The sequence below is a fragment of the Mus musculus genome, chromosome 13 (assembly GCF_000001635.26).
Source record: "Mus musculus strain C57BL/6J chromosome 13, GRCm38.p6 C57BL/6J".
Lineage (NCBI taxonomy): Eukaryota > Metazoa > Chordata > Mammalia > Rodentia > Muridae > Mus > Mus musculus.
Genome location: NC_000079.6, coordinates 103,583,509 through 103,597,723, shown reverse-complemented (window position 1 = coordinate 103,597,723; position 14,215 = coordinate 103,583,509). Strand labels below are relative to the sequence as shown.

The following is a 14,215-nucleotide window of genomic DNA, read 5'->3' as shown; positions in this document are numbered from 1 at the left end:
AAATCAGGGACTAGACAAGGCTGCCCACTTTCTCCCCACCTATTCAACATTGTACTTGAAGTCCTAGCCAGAGCAATTCGACAACAAAAGGAGATCAAGGGGATACAAATTGGAAAGGAAGAAGTCAAAATATCACTTTTTGCAGATGATATGATAGTATATATGTGACCCTAAAAATTCCACCAGAGAACTCTTAAACCCGATAAACAGCTTCAGTGAAGTAGCTAGCTCTCATTCTTTCATGATATTTACTGGCCTGGCAAACTAATAAGCTTGGCTCATGTTTCTTCTTTTGCTATTGTGGCTAATTTACCTTCCTTCCTTCCCTCTCTCCCTCCCTCCCTCCCTCCCTCCCTCCCTCCCTCCCTCCCTCCCTCCCTCCTTCCTTCCCTCCCTCTCTCCCTCCCTCCTTTTCTTCAGAAGGAGAAACAGGGCCTTTTCTCTCTGAAGAACCTCAGAGACAGCTCTAACCTGTGAGAGCTTCAGGGAGGGAGGGTCTGGGACTCCGCTGGTTAGAAGGATCTTGGTGGGGGTGTTTAGGTGAAGCATTGCTGGAAACTTTGAGGTATGGTTTCTAAACCTGGAACCTGCTAGAAGCATTCCTTCTCAGGCCTTACACAAAAGTCCGTCAGAAAGCTGTCAGAGGGTAGGTGTATGGTGTGATTTGATCCAGCAGTGTTTTAACCATCAGTGTAATTGACTCTGTGTATAAAGGTCAAAAACCCACTCACTTGTGACCTCTCAAGAAAGAAGAGGCCACATTAGTTTCCACTGGCCAGATCTTTGGGACTGATGAAGTTAGAGGGATGGAGGTCATGTGACTGGAAAGGCCAACTTGGAATGATAAAAGAGAGAACATTAATACCTGGGTTAACTATCTTTATGTGTGAATATATATATCAATGACAGATATGGTACCAGACAACAAGGAACCAACTCAAGTTAGTTTAAACAAAAGGTAAATTTATTAAAATGATAACCAACTATCTCATTGCTCTCTAAGGGAGAACTTGATGACCAGGGCTCAGCAAGGCATTTTCTGTCTTCTTATATTTTTTTTTTTCTATTTTGAATTATTTCCTTAGGCTAGATTCCCAAGGCTTCTACTGGTTTGGAGTATGTGAACAACGTCGTGGCTCTTGGTGGGTATGGAAGAATAACGTTTAAAAGCTTGTCATAGTGCATATGTATGTTCAACACCGGTAAACATGCATGCAGATTTTGCTACGGGTGTGACTTTGATACATCTGTATCAACTTTTTGTTATTTCTAACTTACCAGGGGAAATTGTTCTTTATCACTGCTTTCTGTCTTAGCTGCTATGATAAAACACCATTACCAAAGGAGAGTTGGGAGGAAAGGGTTTATTTCACGCACAGTTCCATAGAACAGTTCATCACCAAAAGCAGCGAAGGCAGGAACTCATGTAGACCAGGAACCTGGAGGCAAGAGCTGATGCAGAGGCCATGGAGGAGTGCTGCTTACTGGCTTGCTCCTTATGGCTTGCTCAGCCTGCTTTCTTATAGAACTCAAGACCACCTGCCTAGGGATGGCACCACCCACAGTGGGCTGGGCCCTCCCTGGCCAATCACTAATTAATAAAAATACCTCCTAGGCTTGCCTATAGCCTGATCTTATGGAGGGATTTTTCTCAATTGAGGCTCCTCTCTGATGACTGCAGCTTGTGCCAAGTTGGCATAAACTTACCAGCATATTTGTGGTTGGTTGTTATTATTTAGCAGTGCTGGGTATTGACCTGGACAAGTGACCTGCTCTTGAGCCACATGCTCAGTCTAGAGTTGATTATTCATAAAGTCAAAGTTAAAGATTATTTTTTAATATAATATTTTCACTAGTTCTTTGAGACTTTTACATAATGGAATTTGATCATATCCATTCCCATTCTTGCCACTTTGTACTGCAAGGTCTTCTCCTATCTCACCCTCCACTTTCAGGGTTTTAAAAAAATAACTCATCGTGTCTAATTCATACTACCCATATTCTCCTGGTGTGAGAACATCCACTGGAGTATGGTTGGACTACCAGGGGCCTCATCTTTAAAGAAACCCAACCCCTTCTCTCCTAGAAGCCATCAGCTATCCATAGCTATCCATAGCTACTCCAGTCACTGGTGGGGACTAATGAACCCTTTCTCCTTCTATGCTGAAATGAAGAATGCCTTTATCTTGTGTAAGTGATCAGAGTTGCTGTGAATTTATAAATGTAGTGGTCCAGTCATATACAGAAAACATTTCCATTTCCATCTCTGGCAACCTCTGGTCCTTACAGTCTTTCATCTCCTTGGTGAGTAATGTTTCTTTAGCCTTGAAGAAGGATGATCTAGATGCTTCATTTGTGGACGAACACTATTTCTTTATTTTCTGCCCTTGGACCAGTGATGAGTTTCTGAGTGAAATACCATCCAGGACACAGTTTGGCTGATGAGGTTGGAGGGCTTCTCTAGTCTATGAATATAGAGATGCAGATTTAGGAGGCAGTTTGATTCTGTGTCCATTTAGTAGAATAACAGTAGTAGGTTCACTTCTAGGTCCTGTGAACTCCTAACCATGGGTTCTTGGCCAGATTTACAGTACAGGGCCACATTTCCTCTTGTAGAGCAGGCAGTGGTTGGTTATCCTGCAACCTTTGTGTCATCATTATACTCATGGGCATGTCTTGCCACACCAGTCATTATTGTAGTTTACAGGGTTCACAGCTGGATAACACCACTGATAACTTTTTCTTCCCAGCCACTGGACCTTCTTGAGGGGAAATAGTCCATACTTGGCAATCAGATTTTTATTTGATAACCCATGGCTTTAAGAGGAAGCACTATCCTTTACAACCGACCTTTCCATCCCTCTCTCCACTTAAAACTCTCTCTTATTATTATCCCCCAGATTTTCTCCCTATAACCTTAAGATTATCCCACTTTACCTATTGTGTATCCTACTCCAAAAGGTTTGGTTGCTTTTGTTTGCTCAGAGATGCTCTACTCTACACTCTGGGGGTCAATATAACAGCAACTCTAGCAAACTAAAGATGAATAAAAAAAATAGTGCTATTGGTGGCTACAGGATCTCAGCAAAAGGAACAACATCCTCATTATTGTCTTCACCACTATGTGCTAAGGGTTGACTGAAAAATATCTGTATCCTACCTCTGCCACTTAGAGCCCTTGTTAGATCAATGTTTCTATACTCCTTGAGTCCTTATCTTCTTTTAGAAAGTGGGTATGAGTTGTCATACCTATAGAATGTTTTGAAGACCAGGGTGAAGTAAGTAGTTTGGTTGATGGTTGGTCAATGGCAAAGCACCAGAAAAATGGAAGGTCTCACTATTGTGACATTGGCATTCCCAGTCCTGTCCCCACAAGGGCACTCAAGGTCAAGACTGCTATTAATCTACAGCAGAGTGATCACTGGTCTAGATTGGTTCTTCCACACCTCACACAAAAGGGATTTGAGCCACACGTGTAAACAGAAAAGACAGCAGGGGAGTCTCAGGCAATATTTTTATTTCTAGCAGCAAGCAGTAAGCTTCACAAATATGTGAAGACCTGGCACTTCCTCCTTCATGGATGGCTTGATCTGTCTAGTCTTGTCTTTCCTTCATCATTGCCAAGCACTGAGGTACATAGGGAGCAAGAGCTGACCCTGATTTTACCTCCATGGAGCTGGTGTGTTTATTAGAAGGGCACCCAGTGCCTGAGTCTCCATTTATTATATGGGTATTTACTGACTGAAGTCTCAACAGTTTATAAGGCCATGTTTCTGGTAATCCATGAATTTGATTTTGTCACTGAAGTCATGAGGAAGGTGATGAAACATGAGGTTTGGGAATCTGAAAGGTTAAATGACTTGTCTTAGACCCCATGGTTTACTGCCCAGTTCCTTGGCCCCAAGCACAGCACCTTTCTCATGGCACCCCCAATCCCTACCTCTTCAGCTACTTTTCACTTTCTTATTTCCAGATTTTTGAATTTAGATCAGTTTTGATGTGGGAATCAAGATGAATAGACCCCTCTTATGGCATCTTAACTCACTTTAAAACAAGTCAAGCCAGGAGTGGTATCATGGCAGCGGGAAGGAAACTGAGGCAGGCAGATTGAGAATTTAAGGCTAGAATGAGCTACAAAGCAAGATGTTGTATCCAAGCAAGCAAGCAAGCAAGCAAGCAAGCAACCCACCAACCAAGCAACCCACCAAATCAAAAAAAAAAAAAAAACAATCCTCAAACAACCCAGGATGCCTTTGATGCTGTGAAATGCATCCTCAAGTGTAGTTAAGATAAGAAAGTCTATATCTAGAAATTTAAAAATTATACTAGAAAAACCTGGTTGTGGTAAGCCCTGGCTAACCTAAATAGTCAGGTAGTGTGTCTGATCAGGGTGTGGGAGGGGGCTGCAGGGCTGGACCGACCCTGTTCTGCTCTGACAGGAGTCTTCCTACCAGTCAATGGAATTACCTCAATGGTTCTGAGGGATAAAGAGAGATAACTGAGCCAGACAGAAAAGCTTGCAGAAAATTGAACAAAACCAGAGAAGATGAGATGGGCTAAAAAAAGCTGTTCCGGGCACCTGGGTAAGAGGCAGCCCACTCGCCTCGCCTGTATCACTGGGGTGGAGAGGGGGTAGAGTGCCAATCTGACACCATTAGGCAATGGTAGTTTCCCTTGCTCCCCTGGGTCCCCCATATTCAGCTGTGCAGTGGGACGGTGAGCTTACCGATGATCTCCACTGGACTGCGACCCTCCGAGGGCACGGCTGCTGGACTGCGACCCTCCGAGGGCACGGCTGCTGGACTGCGACCCTCCGAGGGCACGGCTGCTGGACTGCGACCCTCCGAGGGCACGGCTGCTGGACTGCGACCCTCCGAGGGCACGGCTGCTGGACTGCGACCCTCCGAGGGCACGGCTGCTGGACTGCGAACCCTCCGAGGGCACGGCTGCTGGACTGCGAACCCTCCGAGGGCACGGCTGCTGGACTGCGACCCTCCGAGGGCACGGCTGCTGGACTGCGACCCTCCGAGGGCACGGCTGCTGGACTGCGACCCTCCGAGGGCACGGCTGCTGGACTACAACCCTCCGAAGGCACGGCTGCTGGATTTAGCTTGACCTTTAGCACCTGGCAGGTGGCCCAGGCATATCCACACTGGTGAGTGGGCACCACGGGATTGTGCAAAGTGCTGTCTATTCTGCCTCTGCCTACCCCGTTAAGGTTTTCAAGTCATTGAGGCATTTAAAACACAAATTAAAGAAATGGCAATGCTGTACATGTATATAATGAATTTTGGTTATTTTCACCCCCTCCATTGCCATCTCTCATCCTCCTCTCCCTTCCCAATGATTCTTCATTTCAACAATCCTGACACCCACTTTGTCTTCGCTCTCTGTCTGTCTGTCTGTCTGTCTGTCTGTCTGTCTGTCTGTCTGTCTCTCCCTTATTGAATCTAATTAGCATTGCTAACAGGGGCATGAGTGGGGGCTTATTTGCTGGAGCATGGGCAAACTTATCAGCCGCTTTACCCATTGAAGAAAATGATAGCCTCTCCCCCAGCCACAGTGAACTGTCCATCAGGAGGGTGGAGCCTCATGAGTCCCTCGCCATGCATGATGAAATAATGTTGGACTCAATGTTGTCCAGGTCACGTTCAGCCAACCATAGCTGCTGTTAGTTCCTGGATGCAGTGGTCATGCAGTGTCTAGACAGTACTGTTCAGCAGCGCTCCCTCCTCATCCTCTGTGGTTTACACTTCTTTTCTGTCTCATCTTCTGCAGTGCTCCCTGAACCTCGGCATGGGTTTGATACAGATGTTCCATCGAGGACTGGGCACTCAACTGTCACTTACCCTCAACACTGTGACCACGTGTGAGCATCAGCACTAACTGGCACCCAGTGTGAAACTGAGCTTCTCTGGTGAAGGCCGACAGCAGCATTGCTATGGGTGTGCATTCAGAAGGCAGCTTGATAGCATGCCCATTTAGCAAAATGGCTATGGTAGATTACCCCTAGGGCCTTTGACCTTGCCAGCCACAGGCTCTTGACAAAGTTGGCCTCAGTTCCAAATAGAAAACAATTGCTTACTCAAAATAGTCATGCTATGTAGTCTCCCCTCCCCCAGCCTGAAACTTGCTGGCTCTGGGGTGGAGCTTCCTGCTCATTCGTTCTGCCACGCCCACTGCTAGAACCTGCCGCCTTGCTGTTCCGAAGCCATCACGTGCTCACCCTGCTACTGGACTCCGAGATTATTTGGTGGGAATCGGGTCCCCTCCCCCTTCCTTCATAACTGAGTGTTGCAACAGTAAAAATTGAGCTTTGATCAGAGTGACTTTTGACTTGGCTTCGTTCTTTCTTCTGCCCGTCTAGTTCTTCTCTTTCAGCCCGAGTTGCCATCTCAGTTAAACCGTTCGTTGCCAGCTGCGGGCCAGCCGCAACAATGCTACTATTGTATTAGTGGGCATATCTCCCCAGGTAGGTAGTAGCTGTTACTTATAGGTTCCTACCATTGATAGGTAGTTTTCTCCCTTCTCACTCAGCCTCTGTAGTACCTCCTGGAATTTCGAAAGTCAAACTGGGAGAAAACCTCTAGTTTAGTGTCAGCTTGAGTTCTCCATGTTCACTAACCAAAATTAATACCTCTGAAATATTTATTTATTGTATATGTGTGTGTGTGTATGTTAGTATTTATATGTGTGAGTATGTGTGTGTATGTGGTAAGGATGTGTGTGAGCATGTGTGTGTGAGTGTGTGTGTATGCCACTGATGTTCAGAGGTCAGAGATAACTTGTTGGAGTCAGTCTCTCCTTCCACTATGTGAGTTTCTGGGATGGAACACAAATCATCAGGTTTGGTGATAAGTGCTTTTACCTGCTGAGCCATCTTACTGGCCCATTCTTTTAATGTACGTTGATAACTTTATATTACATTACCCCCATGATTGGAAAGACAAAGGATGATTTGACTTGAAGAATGGCGAATTAGAAACTCAGAGCCATTGAGGAACTGGTTTGGATCCTCACAGTCAGCCGGGGAAGGAGAATACAAATTTGTCTTCCGATCCTTCCAACTGCACCAGCACCCACCCCATGCATCGCAATTCCAGGAGGAGGAAAGAATGTTCTGGAAGTGGTTGGATTGATTCCGTATTCAAGAACAAAACCAAAAACCACCTCCCTGACTTTCACATATGAGAGAACATAGATATTTCTTTTCCTGTGTCTGCCTTGCACAGGTAAATCCAACTCAGTTACGGTGTTTGTGGTCTCAGACTGGGCTGGATGTTTTCAAGTTTCCCATGGTTTATTCTGTGACTTGAAAAAGCACAAAAGCAAAAAAAAAAAAAAAAAAAAAAAAAAAAAAAAAAAAAAGCAAAAAGGCATCAAGAGAGCAGCTTCCTGAGCTGGAGTACCTGGGAAAGGTAGCAAGAGAGCAGCTTCCTGAGCTGGAGTACCTGGGGACCTTAGTTATTGTTTGGGGGCTTTCTTTTATGGGATTTGGGAGCAGGAGGGGCTGGTTACTAGGGGGTGTAGTCAGGGTAGTTCTCTGTATTGATTGATAGGCTTGGGTTCTGCAAGCTTTTATTCGACATACATGTCCCTTCCTAGGATATATCTGATTTTAAGTATAAGCATGCCCGATCATGCAGACACATGAGATGACTAATTAAGGGATTGTCTCTCATAATTTACTCAGAGGACACAATTTGCCTTATCGTGCAATTACTCAAAACTAGAGTACTAGGCTAGATGAGCCTCCTTCCTTTAGGTCCCTAGCATGTCTCACGACCGTTTTTTGAATGCAAAGCTAACATAAAAAAAGGAGAGTTTTTAAAGGGCTGCCAAGGGAGGAACCATCTATTGCATCACTTGGAACGGAGTGTACCCGCTAGTGTGTTGGGGGTTGCCAGGTTGTGTAAGTGCATTGCTAGAGAAGGAATGAGAGTATAGCCCAAAGTCAAGTGGAGTCCTAGGTTGCTAACTATTCCTATGCTTGTCTGTCTCACTGTCTTGCTTGTCTAACTTTTTTTCACATTTTATTTTCAGGCTGTGTGCACCATTACTAGTGAGGTTCTTATAGGCAGTGTATTGATGGGTCTATTCTGTTATCCATTTAAGCAGTCTGAATCTTTTAATTAGATAATGTAGTTTGTTTACATTTATTATTATTATTGGCAGGTAAAGACTTATTCTGGGATTTTACTACATTTCTTTTAACTTCTTGATAATTCCATTTTTTCTTCCTCATCTCTGGGTTTGGTGGTATACTATGTTCACACTGCTTTATTCTTTATCTTTTGTGTATCTGTTCCCTCAGTAAGACTTACACTCTCAGCTTTTTATTACTGTAGTGACCTTGGTTTAGTTTCTCTTCAGCTTCTTTGATCGGTGAATTGGGTAGAGATGAGCTCCCTTATTTTAGAAGACGTTTCTCTTTCTCTCTTCTTCATCTCTGCAGACTAACCTTCAGGTGTAGTGTTCTCGGTTGGAAGTTGTTTTCTCTTGCGACTTGGATACATATTTCCATTTCTACCTGAGCTTTTATGCTTTCGGCTGAGAAATGAGCTGTTAGTTCAAAGAAGTCCCCTTTCTTTTGCTGTTTTTGAAATTCTTTGTCTTTGAACACCAATGGCTTCACTATAATAAACTGGTGAGAGTTTTTTCCTGTTATGTTTATATATAGTCCTATACACATACATGGGGGTTCATATCTTTCCAAAGATCAGGGATGTTCTTAACTATTAGTTCATTGACAGGGTTTTAGAATATGTCCCCCTCTCTCTTTTCTTCCTTCAGATATACTCAACATACATCCATTTAATGGTGTCCAAAGACCTCAAGGTCTCTTTCATCCTCTCTCCCATCCTATTGCCTCCCCTTCTCTGGTCCCTTGCTGTATCTTTTCTTCCCTTTTCTCCTTTCTGTCTCTCTCCTTCCTTTGCCTTTCTTTCTCCTCTGTTCACTTCTCCGTCTCTTCCTCCCTCATCCCCCCTTCTTTCTTTAACTTTCTCTTTTCCAAGTGGGATATTTTAGAATACTTCAAGTACAAATTCTCTTTTACCTCATCTAGATCTTTGACTATAATTTTTTTATGTATCTTATTACACTTTTTATTTCAAGATTTATGTTTGGTTCTTTTTCACCATTTAAATATTTTTTTGAATTTTTTAATTCATTGTTTTGTTTCAATTATCTACCCGTTTCTTGTATCTCATGGAGGTTTTTTTTTTTTGTTATTCTTTTTTTTTTCCATTTTTTATTAGGTATTTAGCTCATTTACATTTCCAATGCTATACCAAAAGTCCCCCATACCCACCCACCCCCACTCCCCTACCCGCCCACTCCCCCTTTTTGGCCCTGGCGTTCCCCTGTTCTGGGGCATATAAAGTTTGCGTGTCCAATGGGCCTCTCTTTCCAGTGATGGCCGACTAGGCTATCTTTTGATATATATGCAGCTAGAGTCAAGAGCTCTGGGGTACTGGTTAGTTCATAATGTTGATCCACCTATAGGGTTGCAGATCCCTTTAGCTCCTTGGGTACTTTCTCTAGCTCCTCCATTGGGAGCCCTGTAATCCATCCATTAGCTGACTGTGAGCATCCACTTCTGTGTTTGCTAGGCCCCGGCATAGTCTCACAAGAGACAGCTACATCTGGGTCCTTTCGATAAAATCTTGCTAGTGTATGCAATGGTGTCAGCGTTTGGATGCTGATTATAAGGGTGGATCCCTGGATATGGCAGTCTCTACATGGTCCATCCTTTCATCTCAGCTCCAAACTTTGTCTCTGTAACTCCTTCCAAGGGTGTTTTGTTCTCACTTCTAAGGAGGGGCATAGTGTCCACGCTTCAGTCTTCATTTTTCTTGAGTTTCATGTGTTTAGGAAATTGTATCTTATATCTTGGGTATCCTAGGTTTTGGGCTAATATCCACTTATCAGTGAGTACATATTGTGTGAATTCCTTTGTGAATGTGTTACCTCACTCAGGATGATGCCCTCCAGGTCCATCCATTTGGCTAGGAATTTCATAAATTCATTCTTTTTAATAGCTGAGTAGTACTCCATTGTGTAGATGTACCACATTTTCTGTATCCATTCCTCTGTTGAGGGGCATCTGGGTTCTTTCCAGCTTCTGGCTATTATAAATAAGGCTGCTATGAACATAGTGGAGCATGTGTCCTTCTTACCAGTTGGGGCATCTTCTGGATATATGCCCAGGAGAGGTATTGCTGGATCCTCCGGTAGTACTATGTCCAATTTTCTGAGGAACCGCCAGACGGATTTCCAGAGTGGTTGTACAAGCCTGCAATCCCACCAACAATGGAGGAGTGTTCCTCTTTCTCCACATCCTCGCCAGCATCTGCTGTCACCTGAATTTTTGATCTTAGCCATTCTGACTGGTGTGAGGTGGAATCTCAGGGTTGTTTTGATTTGCATTTCCCTGATGATTAAGGATGTTGAACATTTTTTCAGGTGCTTCTCTGCCATTCGGTATTCCTCAGGTGAGAATTCTTTGTTCAGTTCTGAGCCCCATTTTTTAATGGGGTTATTTGATTTTCTGAAGTCCACCTTCTTGAGTTCTTTATATATGTTGGATATTAGTCCCCTATCTGATTTAGGATAGGTAAAGATCCTTTCCCAATCTGTTGGTGGTCTCTTTGTCTTATTGACAGTGTCTTTTGCCTTGCAGAAACTTTGGAGTTTCATTAGGTCCCATTTGTCAATTCTCGATCTTACAGCACAAGCCATTGCTGTTCTGTTCAGGAATTTTTCCCCTGTGCCCATATCTTCAAGGCTTTTCCCCACTTTCTCCTCTATAAGTTTCAGTGTCTCTGGTTTTATGTGAAGTTCTTTGATCCATTTAGATTTGACCTTAGTACAAGGAGATAAGTATGGATCGATTCGCATTCTTCTACATGATAACAACCAGTTGTGCCAGTACCAATTGTTGAAAATGCTGTCTTTCTTCCACTGGATGGTTTTAGCTCCCTTGTCGAAGATCAAGTGACCATAGGTGTGTGGGTTCATTTCTGGGTCTTCAATTCTATTCCATTGGTCTACTTGTCTGTCTCTATACCAGTACCATGCAGTTTTTACCACAATTGCTCTGTAGTAAAGCTTTAGGTCAGGCATGGTGATTCCACCAGAGGTTCTTTTATCCTTGAGAAGAGTTTTTGCTATCCTAGGTTTTTTGTTATTCCAGATGAATTTGCAAATTGCTCCTTCTAATTCGTTGAAGAATTGAGTTGGAATTTTGATGGGGATTGCATTGAATCTGTAGATTGCTTTTGGCAAGATAGCCATTTTTACAATGTTGATCCTGCCAATCCATGAGCATGGGAGATCTTTCCATCTTCTGAGATCTTCTTTAATTTCTTTCTTCAGAGATTTGAAGTTTTTATCATACAGATCTTTCACTTCCTTAGTTAGAGTCACGCCGAGATATTTTATATTATTTGTGACTATTGAGAAGGGTGTTGTTTCCCTAATTTCTTTCTCAGCCTGTTTATTCTTTGTGTAGAGAAAGGCCATTGACTTGTTTGAGTTAATTTTATATCCAGCTACTTCATTGAAGCTGTTTATCAGGTTTAGGAGTTCTCTGGTGGAATTTTTAGGGTCACTTATATATACTATCATATCATCTGCAAAAAGTGATATTTTGACTTCCTCCTTTCCAATTTGTATCCCCTTGATCTCCTTTTGTTGTCGAATTGCTCTGGCTAATACTTCACGTACTATGTTGAAAAGGTAGGGAGAAAGTGGGCAGCCTTGTCTAGTCCCTGATTTTAGTGGGATTGCTTCCAGCTTCTCTCCATTTACTTTGATGTTGGCTACTGGTTTGCTGTAGATTGCTTTTATCATGTTTAGGTATGGGCCTTGAATTCCTGATCTTTCCAAAACTTTTATCATGAATGGGTGTTGGATCTTGTCAAATGCTTTTTCTGCATCTAACGAGATGATCATGTGGTTTTTGTCTTTGAGTTTGTTTATATAGTGGATTACATTGATGGATTTTCGTATATTAAACCATCCCTGCATCCCTGAAATAAAACCTACTTGGTCAGGATGGATGATTGCTTTAATGTGTTCTTGGATTCGGTTAGCGAGAATTTTATTGAGGATTTTTGCATCGATATTCATAAGAGAAATTGGTCTGAAGTTCTCTCTCTTTGTTGGATATTTCTGTGGTTTAGGTATCAGAGTAATAGTGGCTTCATAAAATGAGTTGGGTAGAGTACCTTCTACTTCTATCTTGTGAAAAAGTTTGTGCAGAACTGGAATTAGATCTTCTTTGAAGGTCTGATAGAACTCTGCACTAAACCCATCTGGTCCTGGGCTTTTTTTGGCTGGGAGACTATTTATAACTGCTTCTATTTCTTTAGGGGATATGGGACTGTTTAGAAGGTCAACTTGATCCTGATTCAACTTTGGTACCTGGTATCTGTCCAGAAATTTGTCCATTTCATCCAGGTTTTCCAGTTTTGTTGAGTATAGCCTTTTGTAGAAGGATCTGATGGTGTTTTGGATTTCTTCAGGATCTGTTGTTATGTCTCCCTTTTCAGTTCTGATTTTGTTAATTAGGATTTTGTCTCTGTGCCCTCTAGTGAGTCTAGCTAAGGGTTTATCTATCTTGTTGATTTTCTCAAAGAACCAACTCCTCGTTTGGTTAGTTCTTTGAACAGTTCTTCTTGTTTCCACTTGGTTGATTTCACCCCTGAGTTTGATTATTTCCTGCTGTCTACTCCTCTTGGGTGAATTTGCTTCCTTTTTTTCTAGAGCTTTTAGATGTGTTGTCAAGCTGCTAGTATGTGCTCTCTCCCGTTTCTTCTTGGAGGCACTCAGAGCTATGAGTTTCCCTCTTAGAAATGCTTTCATCGTGTCCCAAAGGTTTGGGTACGTTGTGGCTTCATTTTCATTAAACTCTAAAAAGTCTTTAATTTCTTTCTTTATTCCTTCCTTGACCAAGGTATCATTGAGAAGAGTGTTGTTCAGTTTCCACGTGAGTGTTGGCTTTCTGTTATTTCTTTTTTATTGAAGATCAGCCTTAGTGCATGGTGATCTGATAGGATACATGGGACAATTTCAATATTTTTGAATCTGTTGAGGCCTGTTTTGTGACCTATTATGTGATCAATTTTGGAGAAGGTACCATGAGGTGCTGAGAAGAAGGTATATCCTTTTGTTTTAGGATAAAATGTTCTGTAGATATCTGTCAGATCCATTTGTTTCATCACTTCTGTTAGTTTCAGTGTGTCCCTGTTTAGTTTCTGTTTCCATGATCTGTCCATTGGTGAAAGTGGTGTGTTGAAGTCTCCCACTATTATTGTGTGAGGTGCAATGTGTGCTTTGAGCTTTACTAAAGTTTCTTTAATGAATGTGGCTGCCCTTGTATTTGGAGCATAGATATTCAGAATTGAGAGTTCCTCTTGGAGGATTTTACCTTTGATGAGAACGAAGTGCCCCTCCTTGTCTTTTTTGATGACTTTGGGTTGGAAGTCAATCTTATCAGATATTAGGATGGCTACTCCAGCTTGTTTCTTCATACCATTTGCTTGGAAAATTGTTTTCCAGCCTTTTATTCTGAGGTAGTGTCTATCTTTTTCTCTGAGATGTGTCTCCTGTAAACAGCAAAATGTTGGGTCTTGTTTGTGTAGCCAGTTTGTTAGTCTATGTCTTTTTATTGGCGAGTTGAGACCATTGATGTTAAGAGATATTAAGGAAAAGTAATTGTTGCTTCCTGTTATTTTTGTTGTTAAAGTTGGCATTCTGTTCTTGTGGCTGTCTTCTTTTAGGTTTGTTGAGGGATTACCTTCTTGTTTTTTCTAGGGCATTGTTCCCGTTCTTGTATTGTTTTTTTTCTGTTATTAACCTTTGAAGGGCTGGATTCGTGGAGAGATAATGTGTGAATTTGGTTTTGTCGTGGAATACTTTGGTTTCTCCATCTATGGTAACTGAGAGTTTGGCTGGGTATAGTAGCCTGGGCTGGAATTTGTGTTCTCTTAGTGTCTGTATAACATCTGTCCAGGCTCTTCTGGCTTTCATAGTCTCTGGTGAAAAATCTGGTGTAATTCTGATAGGCTTGCCTTTGTATGTTACTTGACCTTTTTCCCTTACTGCTTTTAGTATTCTATCTTTATTTAGTGCATTTGTTGTTCTGATTATTATGTGTCGGGAGGAATTTCTTTTCTGGTCCAGTCTATTTGGAGTTCTGTAGGCTTCT

The 14,215-nt window shown here is 42.4% G+C and overlaps 2 long non-coding RNA genes across 2 annotated transcripts in view; both read left to right on the top strand.

Annotated features, from left to right (window-relative positions):
* The window catches only part of Gm30551 (predicted gene, 30551), a 116,239-nt gene extending 109,910 nt beyond the window's left edge, over positions 1-6,329 (top strand). The window contains exons 2-4 of the long non-coding RNA NR_136924.1: positions 1,086-1,142; positions 4,702-5,155; positions 5,779-6,329. This is a non-coding gene — a long non-coding RNA (predicted gene, 30551). The remainder of the gene's footprint in view (positions 1-1,085; positions 1,143-4,701; positions 5,156-5,778) is intronic.
* A 35-nt stretch (positions 6,330-6,364) lies between these two features.
* The window catches only part of Gm46398, a 28,769-nt gene continuing 20,918 nt past the window's right edge, over positions 6,365-14,215 (top strand). The window contains exon 1 of the long non-coding RNA XR_001780852.2: positions 6,365-6,472. This is a non-coding gene — a long non-coding RNA (predicted gene, 46398). The remainder of the gene's footprint in view (positions 6,473-14,215) is intronic.